Source organism: Micromys minutus, assembly GCF_963924665.1.
Source record: "Micromys minutus genome assembly, chromosome: 1".
Lineage (NCBI taxonomy): Eukaryota > Metazoa > Chordata > Mammalia > Rodentia > Muridae > Micromys > Micromys minutus.
In genome coordinates, this window is record NC_137969.1 from 44,424,694 (window position 1) to 44,448,551 (window position 23,858).

At 38.5% G+C, this 23,858-nt stretch overlaps 1 protein-coding gene across 1 annotated transcript in view; it reads left to right on the plus strand.

The window, feature by feature from the left end:
• The first annotated feature begins 32 nt into the window (after positions 1-32).
• The window catches only part of WDPCP (WD repeat containing planar cell polarity effector), a 332,845-nt gene continuing 309,019 nt past the window's right edge, over positions 33-23,858 (plus strand). The window contains exon 1 of the mRNA XM_080936498.1: positions 33-154. The gene's annotated coding sequence lies outside the window, so the exon portion shown is untranslated. The remainder of the gene's footprint in view (positions 155-23,858) is intronic.

Sequence of the window (23,858 nt, forward strand, 5' to 3'; positions counted from 1 at the left end):
AACAAAACCTTTAAAAAACTCACTTTCTCAGAGGCGGGAGGAATTGACTTGCGGAAGAACCCGCAGCTTCACCGTTGCTAGGCGACAAGGCAGGCTCACCTGAGTGAACTGGGGACCGAAACCGTGTGGAGCTGCGTCCCCAAGTCTGAAGCAGGTGAGCTCGGCCCCGAGGGTTTTTCTTTTTATTTAGGGGCCAGAGCAGGGCGCGGCACCAATGCTTGGATCCTGAGTCTGTAGCCGGCGAGTGTGGGCGACCTCTGTTTGTGTCAGGAGTGGATGCCACAATTTTTAGGAGGGAAGAGTCTTGAAGTTTGAGTCAGTGCAACGTTTCCAAAGTAAAGTCAGATTTGTCTGTGGAGTGAGCCCTTTCCTTGTATTAGCTTGTGGTGCACGGATCTAACTTTTTTTTTTTTTTTTTTTGCCTACTGTGAACATTGACACTTTTTAGAAACTGAATAAAGTTTTGCCAAACCCGTTATTTCCAGGGGAGGTTGGGAGACTCATTGTTTCAGGCGGAATGTTAGCCTCTAAAACAACCCAAGAGGTTATTTTAAATGTTGTTAAGGGACTTTCTGCATTCTCCGTTTGTTTTATTCAGGTATTCAAAAAGACGTGAAGCTTTGGAACAGATCAATGAATATTCTATTGGTCTAACTAAAGAATTTTCTGTCACTAGTAAATGGGTGCTGAATGGTTTCAGTTTTGTCTTTGTATTTAGTATTTGGGGAAAGAAATATAATGTCTTAGGGTCTATTTTAGTTAGGGCTTCGAACATTTATTTGGCTTACACTTCCACATTTTGGCCCATCATTGGAGGAACTCAGTATAGGCAGGAACCTGGAGGGCATGAACTGTTGCAGAGACCATGGAGGGTGTTGATTATTGGCTTGTTCCTCCTGGCTTGCACAGTCTGCTTCCTTAAAGAACCCAGGACCACCAGCCCAGGGATGCCACCACCCTTAATGGGCTGGACCCTCCCTCACCAATATTAATTAAGAAAATGCCTTATAGACTTGTCCACGGGTTGATCTTATGGTCGAAGCATTTTTTTTTTTTTTTTTTTTTTTTTTTTTTTTTTTTTTTTTTTTTCCAATTGAGGATTGCTTCTGCCTTATGGTTATAGCTCCTGTCAGGTTGGCATAAAACTAGCCACTACTGGGTCCACTAGTATTTAGGTTTCAATAGACTGTGCCACACTTGAATGCTGCTAGAATCACTTTATTTAGTGCCTTTCTTTTGTTCCTGAACACTGATCTTTTTACATCAGGATGCTTCCTGTGTCTCTCCACACTTAGTTCATTTGCTGTATTTCTAAACATTACCTCTTGTGTCAAACACTCTCAAATTTCACAGCATGTCTTTCTACTTTCTGTTTCTTCTTGGTTTTCTTTTCTTTTCCTTTTTTCCCCCTTTTAAAAATTGGATATATTTTATTTACATTTCAAATGTTATCCCCTTTTCCAGTTTCCTCTCCATAATTCCCCCATCCTATCCTCCCTCCCCTGCTTCTATGAGGGTGCTTCCCCAAACCCCCTCCCACCTCCCTGCCCTGACTTTCCTCTACCATGGGGCATCAAGCTTTGACAGAACAAGGTCTGCTCTTCCCACTGATGCCCAACGAGGCCATTCTCTGCTACAGATGCAGCTAGGGCCATGGGTTCGTCTATGTGTGCTCTTTGGATAGTGGCTTAATTGGTTGGTATTGTTGTTCTTACAGGGTTGCAAACCTCATCAGCTCCTTCAGCCCTCTCTCTAACTCCTCCATTGCAAACCTCATTCTCAGTCCAGTGGTTGGCTGATGATATCTCTCTCTGTATTTACCAGACTCTGCAGAGTCTCTCAGGGGACAGCTATATCAGTCTCCTGTCAGCATGTACTTCTTGGCATCAGCAGTATTGTCTGGGTTTGGTGGCTGTATATGGGCTGGATGTCCAGGTGGGACAGTCTCTGGATGGCCTTTGCTTCAGTCACTGTAACATACTTTGTCTCTGTATTTCCTCCTGTGAGTATTTTGTTCTCCCTTCTAAGAAGTTCTTCCTTCTTCTTGAGCTTCATGTGGTCTGTGAATTGTATCTTGGGTAATCCGAGCTTTTGGGCCAATATCCACTTATCAGTGAGTGCATACCATGTATGCTTTTTTGTGATTGGGTTACCTTACTCAGGATGATACTTTCTAGTTCCACCCATTTGCCTAAGAATTTCATGAAGTCATTGCATTTAATAGCTGACTGAGTAGTACTCCATTGTGTAAATGTACCACAATTTCTGTATCCATTCCTCTGTTGAAGGACATCTGGGTTCTTCTCATCTTCTGGATATTATAAATTAGGCTCCTATTAAACTGGTGGAGCATGTGTCCTTGGTATATGTTGGAGCATCTTTTGAGTATATGCCCAGGAGTGCTGTAGCTGGGTCCAGGCTGATTTCCAGAGAAGTTGTACCGGCTTGCAATCCCACCAACAATGGAGGAGTGTTCCTATTTCTCCACATCCTTTCTAGCATCTGCTGTCACCTGAGTTTTTGATCTTAGCCATTCTGACTGGTGTGAGGTGGAATCTCGGGTTGTTTAGTGTCGCTACCGTCTTTGACCAGCGTTCTTCTCAAAGCGGTTTATTCAGGAACCTTACAGCATGCAAGTGAAAATCTTTCTGTCCCCTTTCTGTCTCTCTTTGTGTTTCTCTTTCTGTTTCACTTCCCCCAAGCGCAGTCCCTTTTATCCTCTCTCAACTCCACCTCCTCAGTCCATGTTGCGTGGCTGCAGTTCATAGGTCCGCGTCATCTGGCCTGATCTCGCATCATGGGTGCGCCTGCGCAGCTCACACGGTGGGAGAGGCTAATATGGGGGGAGGGGTAGGAGGAAGTCAGGTGCTAGTCACAAGACTAGGCCGGAGTCCCAAGCGCCATCTTTGGACTGCTGCCACACCCGCTCTCCACAGTTTTGATTTGCATTTCCCTGATGACTAGGGATGTTGAGCATTTCTTTAGGTGTTTCTCAGCCATTCAGTATTCCTCAGTTGAGAAATCTTTGTTTAGCTCTGTACCCCATTTTTAATAGGATTATTTGATTCTCTAAAGTTTAACTTCTTGAGTTCTTTGTATATATTGGATATTAGTTCTCTATCAGATGTAGGATTGTTAAAGATGTTTTCTTAGTCTGTTGGTTGCCTTTTTGTCCTATTGACAATATCCTTGGCCTTACAGAAGCTTTGCAAATTTCATTAGGTTCTATTTGTCAATTCTGGATCTTAGAGCATAAGCCATTGGTGTTCTGCTCAGGAAAATTCCCCCGGTGTCCATGTGTTTGAGACTCTTTCCAACTTTCTCTTCTATTAATTTGAGTGTATCTGATTTTATGTGGAGGTCCTTGATCTACTTTGGACTTCAGCTTTGTAAAAAAGATTTGGTCAATTTGCATTCTTCTACATGCTGACTACCAGTTGGACCAGCACCATTTGTTGAAAATGCTATCTTTTTCCCCACTGGATGGTTTCCCCTCCTTCGTCAAATATCAAGTGATCATAGCACTGTTGCTCTGTAAAACAGCTTGAGGTCAGAGATGGGGATTGCATTGAATCTGTAGATTGTTTTTGGCAAGATGGCTATTTTACTATATTAATCCTTTCAATCCATGAGCATGGGAGATCTTTCCATCTTCTGAGATCTTTTTCTATTTCTTTCTTCAGAGACTTGAAGTTCTTATCATACAGATCTTTCACTTGCTTGGTTAGAGTTGCACTAAGGCATTTTATGTTATTTGGGGCTATTGTGAAGAATGTCATTTCTCTAATTTCGTTCTCAGCCTGTTTATCCTTTCAGTAGAGGAAAGCTGCTGATTTGAGTTAATTTTATATTTTGCTTATCAAATAAGTTGTTTATCAGCTGTAGGAGTTCTCTGGTGGAATTTTTGGGGTCACTTAAGTATACTATCATATAATCTACAGATAGTAATATTTTGACTTCATCCTTTCCAATTTGTATCCCTTTGACCTCCTTTTGTTGTCTAATTGCTCTGGCTCGTACTTCGAGTACTATATTGAATAGGTAGGGGAGAGCGGACAGCCTTGTCTAGTCCCTGATTTCAGTGGGATTGCTTCAAGTTTCTCACCATTTAGTTTGATGTTGGCTACTGGTTTGCTATATATTGCTTTTACTATGTTTAGGTATGGGCCTTGAATTCCTGATCTTTACAAGACTTCTAACATGAAGGGGTATTGAATTTTGTCAAATGCCTTCTCAGCATCTAATAAGATGATCATGTGGTGTTTTACTTTGAGTTTGTTTATATAGTGGATTACGTTGATGGATTTCCATATATTGAACCATATGGATTTCCGTAAATATGATTCATCTCTTGCATCCCTGAGATGAAGCCTACTTGATCATGATGGATAATCAGTTGGATGTGTTCTAGGATTTGGTTTGCAAGAATTTTATTGAATTACTTTGCATGGATATTCGTAAGGGAAATTGGTCTGAAGTTTTCTTTCTTTGTAGAATTTTTGTATGGTTTAGGTATAAGTGTAATTGTGGCTTCATAGAAAGAATTGGGTAGTGTTTCTTCTGTTTCTATTTTGTGGAATAGTTTGAAGAGTGTTGGTATTAGGTCTTCTATGAAGGTCTGATAGATTTCTGCACTAAACCCATCTGGTCCTAGAATTATTTTGGTTGGGAGACTTTTAATGACTACTTCTATTTCTTTAGGGGTTTTGGGACTGTTTAAATGGATTATCTTATCCTGATTTAACTTTTCTACTTGGTATCTATCTAGAAATTGTCCATTTCATCCAGATTTTCTAGTTTTGTTGAATATAGGCTTTTGCAGTAGGATCGGATGATTTTTTAAAATTTTCTCAGTTTCTGTTGTTATGTCACCTTTTTCATTTCTGATTTTGTTAATTTGAATACTGTTTCTGTGACCTCTGGTTAGTCTGGCTAAGGGTTTATCTATCTTGTTGGTTTTCTCAAAGAACCAGTTTCAGGTTTTGTTGATTCTTTGTATAGTTGTTTCTATTTGGTTGATTTCAGCTCTGAGTTCAATTATTTCCTGCCTTCTACTCCTCTTGGGTGTATATGCTTCTTTTTGTTCTAAAGTTTTCAGGTGTGCTGTCAATCTGTTAGTGTATGCTCTTTCCAGTTTCTTTTTGGAGGCACTCAGAGCTATGAATCTTCCTCGTAGCACCGCTTTCATCGTGTCCCATAAGTTTGGATATTTTGTGCCTTTCTTTGCATTGAATTCTAAAAAGTCTTTAATTTCTTTATTTCTTCCTTGACATAGTTATCATTGAATAGAGCATTGTTCAGCTTCCATGTGTATGTGGGGTTTTTGTTGTTATTAAAGACCAGCCTTAGTCCATGGTGATCTGATAGGATTCATGGGATTATTTCAATCTTTTTGTATCTGTGGAGGTCTGTTTGTGACCAATTATATGATAAATTTTGGAGAAGGTACCATGAGGTGCTGAGAAGAAGGTATATTCTTTTGCTTCAGGATGTAATATTCTATAGATATCTGTTAAATCCATTTGGTTCAGAACTTCTGTTAGTTTCACTGTCTGCCTGTTTAGTTTTTGTTTACATGATCTCTCCATTGATGAGAGTAGGATCTTGAAATCTCCCACTATTATTGTGTGCGGTGCATTGTGTGCTTTGAGGTTTTTTTTATGAATGTTGGTGCCCTTGTATTTGTAGCATAGATGTTCAGAATTGAAGTTTATCTTGGTGAATTTTTCCTTTGATGAGTAAAAAGTATGCTTTCTTATCTTTTTTGACAACTTGTGGTTGAAAGTTGATTTTATTTGATATTAGAATAGCCACTCAAACTTGTTTTTTGGGATCATTTGCTTGGAAAATTGTTTTTCAGCCTTTTACTCTGAGGTGTGTCTGTCTTTGTCACCATGGTGTATTTCCTGTATGCATCAAAATGCTGTGTCCTCTTTACTTATCCAGTCTGTTAGTCTATGACTTTTTATTGGGGAATTTAGTTCATTGATGTTGAGAGGTATTAGGGACCAATGATCTTTTTTTTTTTTTTTTTTTTTTTTTTTTTTTTTAATGAGGTGGAATTATGTTTGTGTGGCTGTGTTCTTCACATTAGTTGAAAGAAGATTATTTTCTTGCTTTTCCCAGGGTGTAGTTTCTCTCCATGTGTTGGAGTTTTCCATCTATTATCCGTTGTAAGGCTGGATTTATAGAAAGATAGTGTGTAAATTTGGTTTTGCCATGGATTATCTTGGTTTCTCCATCCATGCTAACTGAGAGTTTTGCTGGATATTTGTGTTCTCTTAGGATCTCTATGACATCTGCTCAGGGTCTTCTAGCTTTCATAGTCTCTGCTGAGAAGTCTGGTGTAATTCTGATAAGTCTGCCTTTATGTGTTACTTGACCTTTCCCCCTTACTTCTTTTAATATTCTTTTTGTTTTGTTTTGTTTTGAACATTTGGTGTTTTGAGTATTATGTGACAGGAGGATTTTTTTTTCTTTGTGGTCCAATCTATTTGGAGTTCTGTAGGCTTCTTGTATGTTTATTGGCATCTTTTTCTTTAGATTAGGAAAGTTTTCTTCTATAATTTTGTTGAAAATATTTACTAGCCCTTTACATTGGGAATTTTCCCTACCCTCTACACCTATTATCCTCAGGTTTGGTCTTCTCCTTGTGTCCTGGATTTTCTGGTTGTTTTGATGGAGCTTTTCTTTGACTTTGTGTCAGTGTTTTCTATGGTATCTTCTGCCCCTGAGATTCTCTCTTCAATCTCTTGTATTCTGTTGGTGATGCTTGCATCTATGACTCCTGATCTCCTTCTGAGGTTTTCTATTTCCAGGGTTGTTTTCCTTTGTGATTTTCATTTTTAGATACTGGATGGTTTTATTCAATTTCTTCACCTGTTTAGTTGTTTCCTCTTTAAGAGCTTCTGTTTACCTGCGTTGTCCTGTATTTCTTTAAGGTAATTATTTATGACCTTTTTAAAGTCCTCTAACATTATCACGAGTTGTGATTTTAAATCAGAATATTGCTTTTATGATATGTTGGGGTGTCCAGGACTTTCTGTGGTGGGACAACTGGGTTCTGATGATTCCGAGTGGTCTTGGTTTTTGTTGCTTAGGTTCTTGTAGTTGCTTCTTGCCATCTGCTTATCTCTGGTGTTAGCTGGTCTTGCTGATTCTGACAGTGGTTTGGCCCTCCGTTAAGCCTGTGTGTCAGCACTACTGGGGGACCAGCTCTCTCCCAGCAGGATCTGGGTACAGAGAGCTGTGGCACAAGGTCAGCACAGGGTGCAGACAGAAACCAGAAGTATCTTGTCCCAACCTTCTCAATTCTTGTGTTTTGAAGGCTCTGGTGGGTCCCTCAGAGCAGCAGTGATGGTCTTACCTGTGCTCTCAGGTGTGTTAGTACTTCTGGGAGACCAGCTCCCTCTCAGCAGGATCTGGGTACAGAGAGCTGTGGCACAGGGTCAGCTCTGGGTGTAGGCGAAAACTGCTCTTCTTGGTTTTCTAATAGGCATTAGTTCTGTTACTGTATAGTGTTTTCTACTGAAGAACCATATGTGGAAACAAAATACTTTAGGTAGAGATAGCATGATTCATACCCAGTTTCACTTAATGGCTGAGGGAGAGCGTGAGGATTTCCAGGTGAAGAGAAGAGCTGGAGCTGGTTTAATGGTGACCTAATAAATCTGCCATTTGCATCTTGCCCATGAAGAGGACACTCATGGTTCTGACTGGATTGTTTCTGCTGTTAATAGAGATGACAACTCACAGCTGGGCTGAGCATGACCTCCCTCCTCATCCCAGGTCCCAAGGCCGTGATGATTACCATCATCCGAACCAGTTTATAGCTCATGCTGCTCTCATGAAAATATGTGGCTTTCTAACAACATGTACTTAAAAACTGTGGACAAATTTAATGAGTGGTTTGTATCAGCATTTGTCACTGCAGGGCATATGCGATTTATTATGCTTCATGATGTGAGGCAAGAAGATGGAACAAAGAACTTCTTTACTGATGTCTATGATTTGTATATAAAGTTTGCAATGAATCCATTTTATGAACCCAATTCTCCTATTCAATCAAGTGCATTTGACAGAAAAGTTCAGTTTCTTGGGAAGAAACACCTTTTAAGCTAAATGGAGAAAACCTCTGAAACAAGCTGGATCATCGTGGGGTGTACTCAGGAATGTGTTCTTTGCTCAAATTCTGGAAGCTTTGTGAATCATCGACACTGAATGTAAGCAGACAACAGTCAGAACCTCAGTAAAATGGTGTCCTCAGGCTTCGGAATAGTTCTTGACCAGCTGTGTCCCAAATCTGCATGGTAACAAAATGTCCATCCACCTCCAAATCTTTATTTAAGAATTCCACACCAATTATGTGGGAGAGTTGGGAATCAAATTTATTGGTTACATATATGTTCATAAGAGAACTTTTGCCAACTCCACCATCTCCAAGAAGAATTATTTTAAAAAGAGACGATTTTCCTGCCATAATTAATAGTATAAGTTTTGATTTCAGAATCCTGTAAATAAAAACAGAAAGGTACCATTATGTGCATTCATACTGATGCAATCCACAAAATTCTAATAAAGTCAGTGTTTAAGTAAAAAAAACACAAAACAAAAACCACCACCACCACCAACAACAACAAAAAAACCCCTGCCATTTGACCTTAGGATAACAGTTTTAGTTACTGCCTTTTAGGAACCTTTGTAGCATGAACCAAAAGTTTATAATTCCCAATGGTAACTTGGTTATCTGGTGAGTAATTGTTAAAAGATGTGCTCTGTCTTGAAAGCCTTTCATATGGGGCTAGGCAGCTATGGTAAAGACAACTGTATGTGCTGTGTTGGGCTGTTAGTTTTCATCAGTTTGACACAAACTAGAGTCAGTTGGAAGGAGAGAATCTCCTGAGTGCTGGGATTAAAGGCCACCACCATTGCTGGTTGTCTTAGGGTTATTGCTGTAACCTGGGGAGGAAAGGGTTGTTTTGTCTTATGTGTCCATTTTATTGTTGTTCATCACTGAAGGAAGCCAAGACAGGAATTCAGATATGCAAGATAGCTGAACAAACCAGTTAGCAGTATTTTTCTGTGGTCTTTGCTTCAGTTTCTGCCTCAGGTTCCATTAATGATAAACTGTGATGTGGAAGTGTAAGTTGAAGTAAACCCTTCCCTCCTCCAAGTCGATTTTGGCCAGTGTTTTATCACACCATTTGGTAGAAGAAAGTCATCGTCCAGAGCAGAAGCTTATCCTCAGAGTTAGCTTAATCCCAAGGAACTATTTCTTTTAAACTATTGGATTTCCTGTGGCATGCATGACCTTTGAAATGCTGACTGACCAGGAATGGGACTTGCAATGCCAAGAAATCCAGTTTTTGCCTTGACCATTGTCTTCTATCTTGGAAGAATCCATGTTTACAGCCACGATGCATTTATTTATAAGACTATTAAGGCTCAGATTGTACCAGTACTGGAGGTTGGAGAAAGAGGAGCCTACTAAGGTGTCTTGTATATTTTAATAGGTCCTTAGCTTTATTATCTTGCCTGACCCCAGGCTCCTTACTAGCCAACGTTCAGTTCTTCTCACAGTTCCCCATTTTGGATTCTTTCTTGGCTGAAGTTCATTTCTTCTGTTTATTCCCACATGTATGTGGTGTGTGTGTATGTTTGTGCATGTTTGCATATGTGTGAGTGCATGTGTGTATGGAAGTGTGTCTAAGCAGAGGCCCAAGATTGACTTTTGGAGTCTTGAAGTGGAAACTTATGGTTTCTTTGGAAAGTCAGTTGTCTCAGATGGTGTTTTGCTGGGGCAAACACATGAAAGAATGCTTTCCTGAAGCAGACACATGTGAAAGGATGTTTTGGTAAAGCAAGCATGATGAAGGATTCTTTGCTAACCACACACGTGTATTGGTCTGCCTTACATTATGTAGCTGGGCTCCATTTGTAGTGACTCCATAGAGAGAAGTGCACCAAAACACCTTTTGGTGGTGTTCTGGTGGCCTTTTGCAGCTTTCACGGACTCAGTTGATTGGCAGTGATCTAAGCTGTTACAATCTCACGTGCTGAGGCCAGACCCTCGGAGGACTCTGGATGTTTGGGGGGAGTATAAATAAGACCCAGTGGACTTCAGTAGGACTCGGTGGTCTTCACTGATCTCTGCTTCGTTTCAAGAGGCACAGCAGAGAACTTCTCTTTGTGTCCCTGATGGTCCTGGTCACTCCCCCTGATTTGTGCCAATTTGGCAGACACCTGGCTGTTTCTGCTGGGTTGTGTCACCACTGCTGGTTAGTGTTTGCTATCCTGACACTGAACTGGACTGCTAGTATATTTGTGAAATATTTTCCAGTGGATTAGAGATGGAACTGGGGGAAAAAACCCAGAGTTAGAAAAGGATTTATTATTTTAGTTATTTGGATAATTCAGTAAACTATAGGCAATTTACTGGATATTGCCTAATATTTGCTTTAAATTCTATTGTTTCTTTCTCATTTGGGGTTCCATTGATTAATATACTCCAGAAATGTTAGAAAAACATTGCAATAATACTTCAGTTGTGTCTTCTTAGGCAATTTGAACCTCTCAATTTCAGTAATCCCTTTCTTTGCCCACTGGTCCTGTTTCTTCTTTCTGTCTTCTGTTTTGTTGTGTTTTTAATAAAACAGTGAGTGAGGTGTGGGTTGTGAGGGTTGACTTACAGACACTGGACACCTTACCAATGGTTACACCCCTGAAGAAAATGCTTCTCCTTCCACTACCAACCATTACTGCATCCAGATCAGGGAGAGTCAGGCTCTTTTCACTGCAGATCTCCACTGGCCTACTCTTTTGCAGGTCCTGTCAATCATAGCTCATGTGAGTTCAGCATGGGGCAGCCTTGTGATGCCTGAAAGTCAGCATTCCTACCCATCCTTTAGCCATTATATTCTTTCCATCCCTATTTCTAAGCCTTGGTGGGAGGCCAGTTATTTTCCATTTGTGGTTGGCTATTAAACAAGTTTATTTTCCATACCATGACAAGTTGTGAGTTTCTAAAGCTCCTGTATCAGTGTATATAGCAATGGTCCATGGGCATAAACATACTTATTTCGAAGGCTGGTTGATAGGGACATGATGTCCTTTGTAACCTGGATTAAGGACTATATTAGCAGTGATTTTGTCGCCTTATTAGGTAATATAGTATGTTGCAATAGAGGAATTTATTGTAGTGCGGTAAATCGCTTTTGCTGTTATACTAGGTTTGAGGCTATTTGTGTGCTGTTCCTTCTAAGAAAACAGTCTTCTTGAGTAGCACAGCCTGTTTTCCCAGTTTCATTGTGAATTTTCCTTTGCAGGTGGTTTCTAAGTACACATTCTCTTTTGTTAGGCAACAAACAATTTCAGTTCTAGGGCATGAACAGCTGAAGTGAATGCTTTCCCCCCCCCCCCCAGATCAGCATTTTTGAATGTTTAATTCAAGTTGCTGAAAATATTTGAAATACTATTGTTACAATATCTAATAGAAATACTAAAGAAGCACTAATTTTGAGGTCTTTGATAGGCAATGTTGGCTCTTCCTACTTTAGGCATCTTGGGGCTCACAAGATCTTATATAGTATAAAATTATCTCTCTTTATATTGATTTTATTTGTAGCATATGTGAAATTGGAATACATTTTAGTGCTTTTTTTAAAATGCAAAAACCAAACTTTTAAGCCTTAATTTTGTTCTGTTTTCTTGTTATTTGAAAAAAGATCTAAAACTAGTCTAGGCTAGACTAGAATTCAATAGAGTTCAGGATGGACTCGAACTCACGGCAGTCCTCTTCTCATAACCTCTTGAGTGCTAGGGTTACAGGTGTGAGATGCTGTACTCAGCTGGACCTGGGGAGATTTATATAGTTATTTTGTTACAATCTGATTTCCTCTCACTGAGGGCAGCTGAGTGGTAGTTAGACAGTAGTGGAAAGAAACCCTTGCTGTTGGCCTCCTTCAGCTGCATTTTTTAAACAAAGCTGTTTTTCATTACCATAGCCATGTAATTAGTACTAGCTATGTTAGGTAGAGTGTGAGAAAAAAGAATCATTAAAATAAAGGTTAACATTTGTGAGATAAATTAGAAAATGATTATTATTATATTTTTAAATGAGTATACAGTACTAAATACCAACTTATCTAAAAGAAAAGTCATATACTTTTAAAAAACATACTAATATGATTGATCTTGAAAATTTTTTGGTTCAGATGACAAGAAGAACAGTTTTTAAAATTAGGAAGTTTTTCTAAAATGGATGTGTAGCATTTTAAAAACAATTATCACATTCACTTCAGTATGTTTCAAGCATATTTAAACCTCAGATTAAACTTAGTAAAGGCACAAAACTTAGGAAACTTCCCACAAAACCCAACTTATTTTTTTTTGGATATTTTATTTATTTATACAAATGTATAAATATACATTTTAAATGTTATCCCATTTTTGGTTTCATCTCTGGAAACCCCTTTCCCCTCCCCCTGCTTCTATGAGGGTGCTCTTCCCCCCAACCCACACACCCACTCCTGCCTCCCTGCCCTGGCATTCTCCTACACTGGGGCATCAAGCATGGACTGATGTACACAGCTCACTTTTCTGTGTGCATGTCCTGCTTCTGTAGACTGTGCTGTCCTGTGTCCTTCCAGCCTTACTGTAACTGCATGAGTTTTGGCCAGTATTATCAGGAGTGGTCAAGTCCAAGATATTTAATAGTATCAAATTTTAGTTATTTGATCTTTACGTAATCAAGGTGCTGTGAGTGGACGAAAGGAAGAACTGAGGAGAGTTAGTAGCTAGGGCATTCTTACATGTGCATTTATTGCACTGTGTGTGTGTGTGTGCCCACAGACACATGCATTGTGCAGGTGTGTCACAGAATGCACATGGAGGTCAGAGGACAGTTGGTGGGAGTTAGTTTTTTCTCCTCCCACCATGTGGGTCTCAGGGATTCAACTCAAGCTGTCAGCCTTTGGGGCAATTGCTTTTTACCCACCTTTAAAAATATGATTTAAGTGAAACAGGATAAAACAGTCTACCAGGATTCTTTTTGATAACTACATTTTCCTGGGCATATAAGCTAGCTAAATTTGGAATTTTTAAAGTTTAATTGGAAGAAGTGAACATTATTTAGTCTTTATTCTACTTAGTCATATGACCTTGAACATGCTTCTTGGTCTCTGTAAGCCTTAGTTAGCACGTGGTATGATAACACATGATAACCATAAAGTCTGGAAGCAGATGGAGCAATTGTCCTTCCATGGATACCCATTTAAATCAAGTGATTAGATGATGCTCACAGGCATATATTCAGAACAAATACATAAGACTGGCTTTTATCTCAGCATGCAGGAAGCTGACTGAGGTAGAGGCCAGCCAGGGCTATAGAGTAATACCCCTGTCTCAAATAAATGAAAAACAAAAAGTATGGGTTACAGAATATACATTCATATGGATAAATATTAAAAATGAATGAAAATTGCATTACATATGATTTATTCTTATAAAAATAATTGTATAAATGCTGTAGTTTGGACATGGTTTGCACCACTACAGATTGGTATGTTGGCGACTGGTTGCCAGTGTAAGTAAGGTGTTGCTGACCTCTTGAAGAGGTGAGGACTGTGGTAGATACCTACAAGATAAGACCATTACTGACAGAGGAAATTAATGGCCATCTTTCAGGAGAGAAGTAGGTGTCTCAAACTGGATTAGTTATTGTGATATTGTGGAGTTGTCCATCCAGACCATGCTAGTGTGTTTGGCTTCTGTTGCATGCATTTGGGCTGTAATCCCTAAAGAAACAATCTTTGTTGTTGTTGCCTTTATCTCCTTTTTTTTCAATTTTATTGGATATTCTCTGTATTTACATTTTAAATGCTATCCATTCCCCCTCACTCCCCTCTCTCCTCCCACTCAACTTGCTTCCATGAAGGTGCTCCCTCTCTAAAACACTCTCTCCACCTCAGTGTTTTGGCTTATGATGGTGTTATTCTTCCCATGAGGGTACAAACCCTTCAGCTTTTTCAGTCCTTTCTCTAGCTCTTTGACTGGGGTCCCTGTGTTCAGTCTGATGTTTAGCTGCAAGCATCCTATCTGTATCTATATGACACTAGAAGAGCCTCTGAGGAGATATCCATGTCTAGTTCCTGCCAGTAAACAATTCTTGGCATCAGCAATAGTGCTTGGGTTTGATGGCTATATATGCAGTGGTTCTCCAGGTGAGGCAGCCTCTGTAGATCTTCAATCCCTGCTTCTCTATTTGACCTTGTATTTCCTCCCCTGTTTGTTCTCCCTTCTAAGAAGGACTGAGGTATCCACATTCTGGTCTTCCTTCTTTATGAGCTTCATAAATTCTGTAGATGGTTTCTTGGGCATTTTAAGCTTTGTGTAGCTCTGTACCCCATTTTTAAATAGAATTATTTGATTCTCTAGAGTCTAACTTCTTTAGTTCTTTGTATATATTGAATACTAGCCCTCTATCATATCTAGGATTGGTAAAGATCTTTTCCCAATCTATTGGCTGCCATTTTGTCCTTTTGACAGTATCCTTGGCCTTACAGAAGCTTTGCAATTTCATGAGGTACCATTTGTCAATTCTTAAGCCATTGGTGTTTTGTTCAGGAAATTTCCCCTTATACCTATATGTTCTATGTTCTAAGCTCTTCTCCACTTTCTCCTTTATTAGCTTCAGTGTACCTGGTTTTATGTGGAGATCTTTGATCCACTTGGACATGAACTTTGTACAAAGAGATTAGAAAAGGTTGATTTGCATTTTTCTACATGCTGCCTGCCAGTTGAACCAGCACCATTTATTGAAGATGCTGTCCTTTTTTCCATTGAATGTTTTTAGCTCTCTTGTCAAAGATCAAGTGACCATAGGTGTGTGGGTTCATTTCTGGGTCTTTGATTCTATTCCATTCGTCTACCTGACTGTCTCTGTACCAATACCAGGAATTTTTTTTTTATCGCAATTGATCTGTAATATAGCTTGAGGTTAGGGATGGTGATTCCCCCAGAAGTTTTTCTATTGTTGAGAATAGTTTTTGCTATCCTGGGTTTTCTATTATTTCAAAGGAATTTGCAAATTGCTCTTTCTAACTCTATGAAGAATTGAGTGGAAATTTGATGGGGATTGCATTGAATTTGCAGATTGCCTTAGGCAAGATGGGCATTTTTACAATGTCAATCCTTCTAATCCATGAGTGTGGGAGATTTTTCTATTTTCTGAGGTCTTCTTCAATTTCCTTCTTCAGAGACTTGAAGTTCTTGTGTAGATCCTTCACTTGCTTGGTTAGGGTCACACCAAAGTATTTTACATTCTTTGTGACTATTGGAAGGGTGTCGATTCTCTAATTTCTTTCTCAGCCTGTTTGTCCTTTGAGTAGAGGAAGGCTACTAATTTGCTTGAGTTAATTTTATATCCAGCCACTTTGCTGGAGATGTTTATCAGTTGTAAAAGTTCCCTGGTAGAATTTTTGGGGGCCACTTAAGTATACTCTCATATCATCTGCAAATAGTGATATTTTGACTTCTTGCTTTCCAGTTTGTATCCCTTTGACTTTTTTTTTTTTTTTTTTTTTTTGTCTTATGGCTCTGGCTAGTGTTTTAAGTACTGTATTGAATAGGTAGGGAGAAACTGGGCATACCTTTCTAGTCCCTGATTTTAGTAGGATTGCTTCAAGTTTCTCACCATTTACTTTGATGCTTTCTACTGGTTTGCTGTATATTGCTTTTACTATGTTTAAGTATGTGCCTTGAATACCTGATCTTTCCAAGGCTCTTAACATGAAGGGGTGTTGAATTTTGTCAAATACCTTCTCAGCATCTAATGAAATAGTCATGTGATTTTTTTTCTTTGAATTTGTTTATATAGTGGATGACATTGATGATTTTCCGTATATTGGACCATCCTTGCATTCTTGGGATGAAGCCTACATGGTCATCATGAATGATCATTTACTTGGATTTGGTTTGCAAAATTTTTATTGGCTATTTTTGCATCAATGTTCATGAGGAAAATTGGTGTAAAGTTTTCTTTCTTTGTAGGGTCTTTTTGTGGTTTAGAAATGAGTGTAATTGTGGCTTCAAAGAATGAATTGGGTAGTGTTCCCTCTCTTTTTATTTTGTGGAATAGTTTGGAGAATATTGGTATTAGGTCTTCTATGACGGTCTGATAGAATTCTGCACTAAACCCACCAAGTCCTGGGTTTTTTTTTTTTTTTTTTTTTTTTTTTTTTTTTTTTTTTTAGTTGGGAGGTTTTTTTGTGACTCCTTCTATTTCTTTAGGGGTTATGGGGATGTTTAGATAGTTTATCTGTTTCTGATTTAAGTTTGGAACCTGGTATCTGGCTAGAAAAAATTTCATTTCCTCTAGATTTTCTAGTTTTGTTGAGTATAGGCTTTTGTAATAGGATCTGATGATTTCTTGAATTTCTTCAGTTTCTGTTGTGATGGCTCCCCTTTCATTTCTGATTTTTTCAATTTGGCTACTTTCTCTGCACCCTCTGGTTAGTCTGGCTAAGCGTTTTCAATCTTGTTAATTTTCTCAAAGAACCAGCTCTTGGTTTTGTTGATTTTTTTTTTTTTTTTTTTGTACAGTTGGTTTTGTCTCTATTTGGTTTATTTAAGCTCTGAGTTTATTTCCTGATGTCTACTGTTCTTGGGTGTATCTGCTTCTTTTTGTTCTAGAGCTTCCAGGTGTGCTGTCAAGTTGTTAGTGTATGCTCTCTCCAGTTTTTTTTTTTTTTTTTTTTTTTTGGAGGTGCTCAGTGCTGCTTTCATTATATCCCATAAGTTTGGGTATGTTGTCCCTTCATTTGTGTTAAATTGTAAAAAGTCTTTGATTTTTTAAAAATTTCTTCCTTGACCAAGCTATCATTGAGTAGAGCATTGTTTAGCTTCCATGTGTATGTGGGTTTTTGTTGTTGTTATTATTATTGAAGACCACCCTTAGTCCATGGTGATCTGATAGAATGCATGGAATTATTTTAATCTTCTTGTATTTTTGAGGCCTGTTTTGTGGCCAACTATATGGTCAATTTTGGAGAAGGTGCCATGAGGTGCTAAGAAGGCATATTCTTTTGTTTTAGGATAAACTATTTTGTAAATGTCTGTTAAAACTATTTGGTTCATAACTTCTGTTAGTTTCACTGTGTCTATCTTTAGTTTCTGCATCCATGATCTGTCCATTGATGAGAGTGGAGTGTTGAAGTTTCCCACTATTATTGTGTGTAGTGTAAGTATATACTATGAACTTTAATAGAGTTTCTTTTATGAATGTAGGTGCTCTTGTATTTGGAGCATTGATGTTCAGGATTGAGATTTCATGTTGGTAATTTTTTTTTGAGTAAAAAGTGTCCTTCCTATTGTCTTTTGATGACTTTTGGTTGAAAATCTATTTTGTTCAATATTAGGATGGCTATTTCAGCTTGTTTCTTGGGACCATTTGCTTGGAAAGTTTTTTCCCAACCGTTTACTCTGAGATAGTGCCTGTCTTTCTTCCTGAGATGAGTTTCCTGTATACAGCAAAATGCTGGATCCTGTTTGTGCATCCAGTCTGATAGTCTGTCGTGCGCCCCAATTCCCGCCGGCAGGAATAGGCGTGCAACAACAGGATTCTTCTGCGAACAACCTTTATTGTACAATACTCTGAGTAGGGGAAGAAAAATGCACTGCTTATATATGCCCAGGAGACTCGTGTCGCTACCTGATTGGTGTGTCCTCCAGTAACTCATTAGCATGCCCCGAGAGTGGGCTGTGACTTCTGTGGCACATTCGCGCTATGTCTCTTGGGCTCTGTTTGCTGAGTCATCGCCGGGAAGCCGGCGCCATGTTTGGGTGCGGCACAATTGGCTCTCAACAATAGTCTATGTCTTTTTATTGGAGAATTGAGTCCATTGATGTTAAGGGACATTTAGGAATAGTGATTGTTGTTTTCTGCTATTTTTGTTGTTAGAGGTAGAGTTAAGTTTGCGTACTTTTCTTCTTTGGTGTTTGTTGCAAGAGGATTAGTTTCTTAATTTTCCTAGAGTGAAGTTTCCCTCTTTGTGGTGGAGTTTTCCATTTATTATCCTTTGTAGGACTGCATTTGTGGACAGATATTGTGTAAATTTGTTTTTTGTCCTGGAATATTTTTGTTTCTCCATCTATGGTGACTGAGAGTTTTGCTGGATATAGTAACCTCGGCTAGAATTTGTGTTTCCGTAGGGTCTGTATGATGTCAGTCCAGGATCTTCTAGCTTTTATAATCTCTATTGAAAAGTCTGGTTCAATTCTGACTGGTCTGCCTTTATATGTTACCTGTCCTTTTCCTCTTTCTGCCTTTAGTATTCTTTCTTTGTTTTGAGCATTTGTTGTTTTGAATATTATGTGTCAGGAAGAATTTCTTTTCTGGTCCAGTCTATTTGGGGTTCTGTAGACTTCTTGTATGTTTGTAGTCATCTCTTTTTTTTTTTAGGTTAGGGAAGTTTTCTTTTATAATTTTGTTGAAGATATTTACTGTGCCTTTCAGTTGATATTCTTCGCCCTCTTCTACACCTATTATCCTTAGGTTTGGTCTTCTCATTGTATCCTGGATTTCCTGGATGTTTTGGGTTAGTATCTCATTGATTTTTGCATTTTCTCTGACTGTTGTGTCAATGATTTCTGTGGTATCTTCTGCCCCTTGGATTCTCTCCTCCATCTCTTGTACTGTTGGTGATGCTTGTATGTATGGCTCCAGATGTCTTTCTTAGGTTTTCCAATCTCAGGGATGTCTCCTTTTGTGATTTCTTCATTGTTTCTATTTCTGTTTTTACTTCCTTCACCTTATTATGCTTTCCTGTAGCAATTAAAGTGATCTTTGTGTTTTTTATATTTTCTCTTTAAGGGCTTCAACTTGTTTTCATGTGTTGTCCTGGTTTTCCTGTACTTCTTTAAGTGTGTTATTTATGTGCTTCTCAAAGATCTCTGTCATCATTGTATAGTTTTAAGTCTAAATCTTGTTTTTCTGGTGAGTTGGGATATCCACTATTTGTGGTGGTGGGAGAACTGGGTTCTTGGTTTCCGTTTCTTAGAGTCTTGTGCTTGCCTCTTGCCATCTTGATATAGGCGATGCTAGGTGATCTTGTTGTCTCTTACTGGAGCTTGTCTTTCTTGTGGGTCTCTCTGTGGGCCCGTGGTCTCCAGAGGGAGATTGTTCCTGGGTGTTCCTTTCTCAGGGTAGGCTGTGAGTTCTGATGGCAGAGCCCAGTCCTGATGTTCCTGTGCCTTGGGCGGGAAGTGTGCGCTCCCAGGCGGTACTGCTGCTTGTATTATGAGCATTCTGGGCAGCCTCTCCTGGGGTGGACAGTGGGTAAAAGAAATTGACTTGCCCTTCCACTTAGGATGAACAGCCCTCCTGCAGCTCTTCTGAGCTTCTTATGACCTGTGGGCGGGCGGGCTGCTGTTCCTGATGAAACTGGGCCTTGGGCCGGATGTGCCAGAAACAATCTTAAATGTCAGCATCTTAGATGCCATAAAAAATTTACAATCCTTAGATCCTAAAATCTCTTAGTATAGTTCTGGAAAAAAAAAAGTTACTCTAAGACTTCTACATTTTTAGGAGAATTGTTTGAGAGGCATAAAAGTATTACAAAACTCTTCATAGGCCACGTTTTACAATTGGAGCCCACATATTTTCACAAGCATAAACTCCCAGGTGTTCTAAAACCAGTCACTGGTAAACAGAGAAGTTACATTCATAAATAGGTTGAAAGCTGAAGTGTAAAAATATACATCACCGTGGTGGGTACTTGTACCTAGATTACTGATGAAGGTATCTGAAATGAAGGCATTTGATAAAAATCATTGAGGAAAACTGTAACAGGGGCTATTGAGATGGGTCAGCAGGTAAAGACACTTGCTGAATGGGCCTCATGACCTGAATTTGATCTCTGTGTATCACTGGGAAGGAGAAAACTGACTCTGAAAGGTTATAGTCTGGCTCTCAGATGTGTATTGATGCTTTGTACTCTCTTCTCTTTCACTTAAGAAATCTTGGAACTAATCACCACTGCATCTACAGCCACTAAAGAACCAAATGTCACCTTCGTAATGCAGACACATGAAGGAGATGTTGCTTCACATACCTGAGACAGGTCAACATTCATATGCACACATGAATCTTGCACTCTCCAATACCTGATCCTGTCCTCCCTTTCTTCCTCACATTCCTTTCTTCCTCCCATGTTCCTCCCACCCTCTACCTCCCATGAAAAAATTTTCCCCCTTCTAAGTAGGACTGATGCACCCAAACTTTGGTTTTCCTTCTTCTTGAGCTTCATATAGTCTATAAGTTACATCATGGGTATTTTGAGCTTTTCCCCTAATATCCATGTATCAGTGAGTGCAGACCATGTGTCTTCTTTTGTGACTGTGTTACCTCACTCAGGATGATATTTTCTAGTTCTATTCATTTGCCTAGGAATTTCACAAAGTCATTGTTTTTAATGGCTGAGTAGTACTCCATTGTGTAAATGTAACACATTTTCTGTATCCATTCCTCTGTTGAGGGACATCTGGGTTGTTTCCAGCTTCTGGCTATTATAAATAAGGCTGCTATGAACATTGTGGTACATGTGCCTTTGTTATATGTTGGAGTGTCTTTTGGGTATATGCCTAGGAGTGGAATAGTTGGGTCTTCAGGTAGCATTATGTCCAATTTTCTGAGGAACCGCCAGACTTATTTCCAGAGTGGTTGTATCAGCTTGAAATCCCACCAGCAATGGAGGAGTTTTCACCTTTCTCCTCATCCTTGCCACCATCTGCTCTCACCTGAGTTTTTGATCTTAGCCATTCTGACTGGTGTGAGATTGAGTCTCAGGGTTGTTTTGATTTTCATTTCCCTGATGACTAGGAATGTTGAATATTTTCTTAAGTACTTCTCAGTCATTCAAGATTCCTCAGTTGAGAATTCTCTGTTTAGCTCTATACCCCAGTTTTTAAAAAGGGTTGTTTAGTTCTCTGGAGTATAGTTTATGGAGTTAGAGAGAACAATTCTCAAAATCATTTGTAATAATAAAAAACTCAGGATATCAAAAACTATTCTTTTTTTTAAATGCATATATATATATTCTTTTTTTAAACTTTATTTTAAAAAACAAAGATAAAAAGAGAAAAAATTTTGAACATTTTTGCATAAATGTATACAAATACATTTTTGTCAGTGCTTGGCTTTTTTTTTTTTTTCTATTTTTTTCTTTTTCTTTTTTTTTTTTTTTTTAAGGTTTGATACTCTGCATTAAGGTCTTACTAGTTACAATGAGCAAAAAGTACATGTAAAACAGGATGTAACCCGGAATTAATCAATGTTTTCTTGGTGTGTAAGGATTGAGCATAATGCTATTTTTTTGTTAGTTTTGTTTTGTTTTCTTTTTTTCTTGAACTTCACACAGTCTGTGAGTTGTTTCTGGGGCAGTCCGAGCCTCTGGGGTTAGCATCCTACTATCAGTGACTGCATATTATGTCTGTTCTTTTGTGACTGGGTTATCTCACTCAGGATGATATTCTCTAGATGCAACCATTTTCTTAAGAATTTGGTTGTCATTGTTTCTGATAGCTGAGTAGTAAATACTCCATTGTGTAAATGTACCACAATTTTTGTATCCATTCATCTACTGAAGGACATCTGGGTTCTTTCCAGCTTCTGGCTATTATAAATAGAGCTGTTATGAACATTGTGGTGCATGTGTCTTTGTTGTATATTGGAGTGTCTCTGGGGTATATGCCCAGAAGTGGAATAGCTGGATCTTCAGGTAGTACTATGTCCGATTTTCTGAGGAATCGCCAGACTGATTTCCAGAGTGTATCAGTTTACAACCCCACCAACAGTGGAGAAGTGTTCTTCTTTCTCTGCAACCTCGCCAACATCTGCTGTCATCTGAGTTTTGGATCTTGGCCAATCTGACTGGTGTGAGGTGGAATCTCAGGGTTGGTTTGATTTGCATTTCCCTGATGGCTAAGGATGTAGACCAAAAACTACTCTTAACAATAAAAGAACTTTTGGGGGAATCAAGAGTTCCTGACCTCAAGCTGTATTACAGATCAATTGTGATAAAAACTAAAAGGTATTGGTACAGAGACAGGCAGGTAGATCCGTGTAACAGAATTGAAGACCCAGAAATGAACCCACACACCTATGGTCACTGGATCTTTGACAAAGGAGCTAAAATCATTCAGTGGAGAAAGGACAGCATATTCAACAAAGGTGCTGGTTCAACTGGCAGTCAGCATGTAGAAGAATGCAAATTGATCCATTCTTATCTCCTTGTACAAAGCTCAAGTCCAAGGGGATGATGAACCTCCACATAAAACCAGATATGCTGAATCTAATAGAAGAGAAAGTGGGGAAGAGCTTAGAACACATGGGCACAGGGGAAATTTTCTGAACAGAACACAATGGCTTATGCTCTAAGATCAAGAATTGACAAATGGGACCTCTTAAAATTACAAAGCTTCTGTAAGGCTAAGGACACTGTCAAAAGGACAAAATGGCAACTAACAGATTGGGAAAAGACCTTTACCAATCTTACACCCAAGAGAGGATTAATATCTAATATATACAAAGAACTCAAGACATTAGACTCTAAAGTTAGATCTCTTTTAAAAAGCTTCCAATCATTTTGTATCTGCACTATTAGAATTTGTGCAAAGATGAATTACATTGCATAGGAAACAGTAGAATCTAATGCTGGCATGGCAGTAGTGTGTTACAGCGTATAGTTTCAAAAAGCGATTTCAACTCACTTATAAAGCAAATTTATTGACCAGTAACTTAGGATTGTTATTAAGGATAAAATGTAGAAAGAACAGAGAATTCATATTCTTCCTGGAAATTGCAATCTAGAGGAATGGGAAGAGAGGTAAGCTTAGTCATTAGAGACAAATACTTTATTATAATCTGTTAAGCACCATGAGGAATTTCAGAGTGTAACATAATGGTGTTATAAAAGGTCTGCATATTACAATGTTGGTAAACTTTTTAAAATGAATTAATAGCTCTCAGATTCTCTTCAGTTATTTTTTGTTTTAGTTACTTGATTTTGGTTTTCACAGGAGGTACAAAACTTGTTATTTAAGTCCCCTTGCCATTTGAAAAATGTTTGAACTGACTTTTATTAACAATGGAAAAATTGTTCAGATAAATTGCTGTGGTGTCAAAGTTAATTCTTAAATATACAACCTTAAGTATAGCCCTCCATCACAAGAGACATGGTGGGCTTCATGATTTCTATGATTTCAACAATTTGGAGTTGAATTTGTTCAGATTATGATTTAGGGAGTTTAGTCTTTGAAGATTTTGACCCTTTGGTATTTTAAGAGTTGAGACTTTGGCATTCGAATTGTTTTTTGGAATTATATCCAAACTGCTTTTATACATGCCATGTGGCTGTTATTGTCAGGGTATATCATAAAGATCTCATTAGACATGGTCACCTCATCTTGGAATTTTTGCCTCAAATCTATGAGCTAAATAAAACCTTTTAAAAATGCCCAACCTCAGGTGTTTTGTTATATCAGTACAGTAGACTAAGATGTAGCCATTAGTCTTATTCAAGATTTTGTATACATTTTGTCAACTAATAAGGAACCTCAGAAGATTAATTCAGAATTCAGGATGTTGGCTATTGATTGAGAGGAAAAAGTTACTGGGATCTTAAACATTCTTCATCTGTTTCTTAAAGGTGCACTGCATATGAGGATATTTAAAGGCATGTATTTACTTTTAAAGATTTATTTTGCTATGAATTGTGTATATATATGTGTATCTTATATATGGGTGGATGCTTTTTTTTTTTTTTTTTAATCTTGGGCCTCATAGGGATGTCCTATGCTGTCAG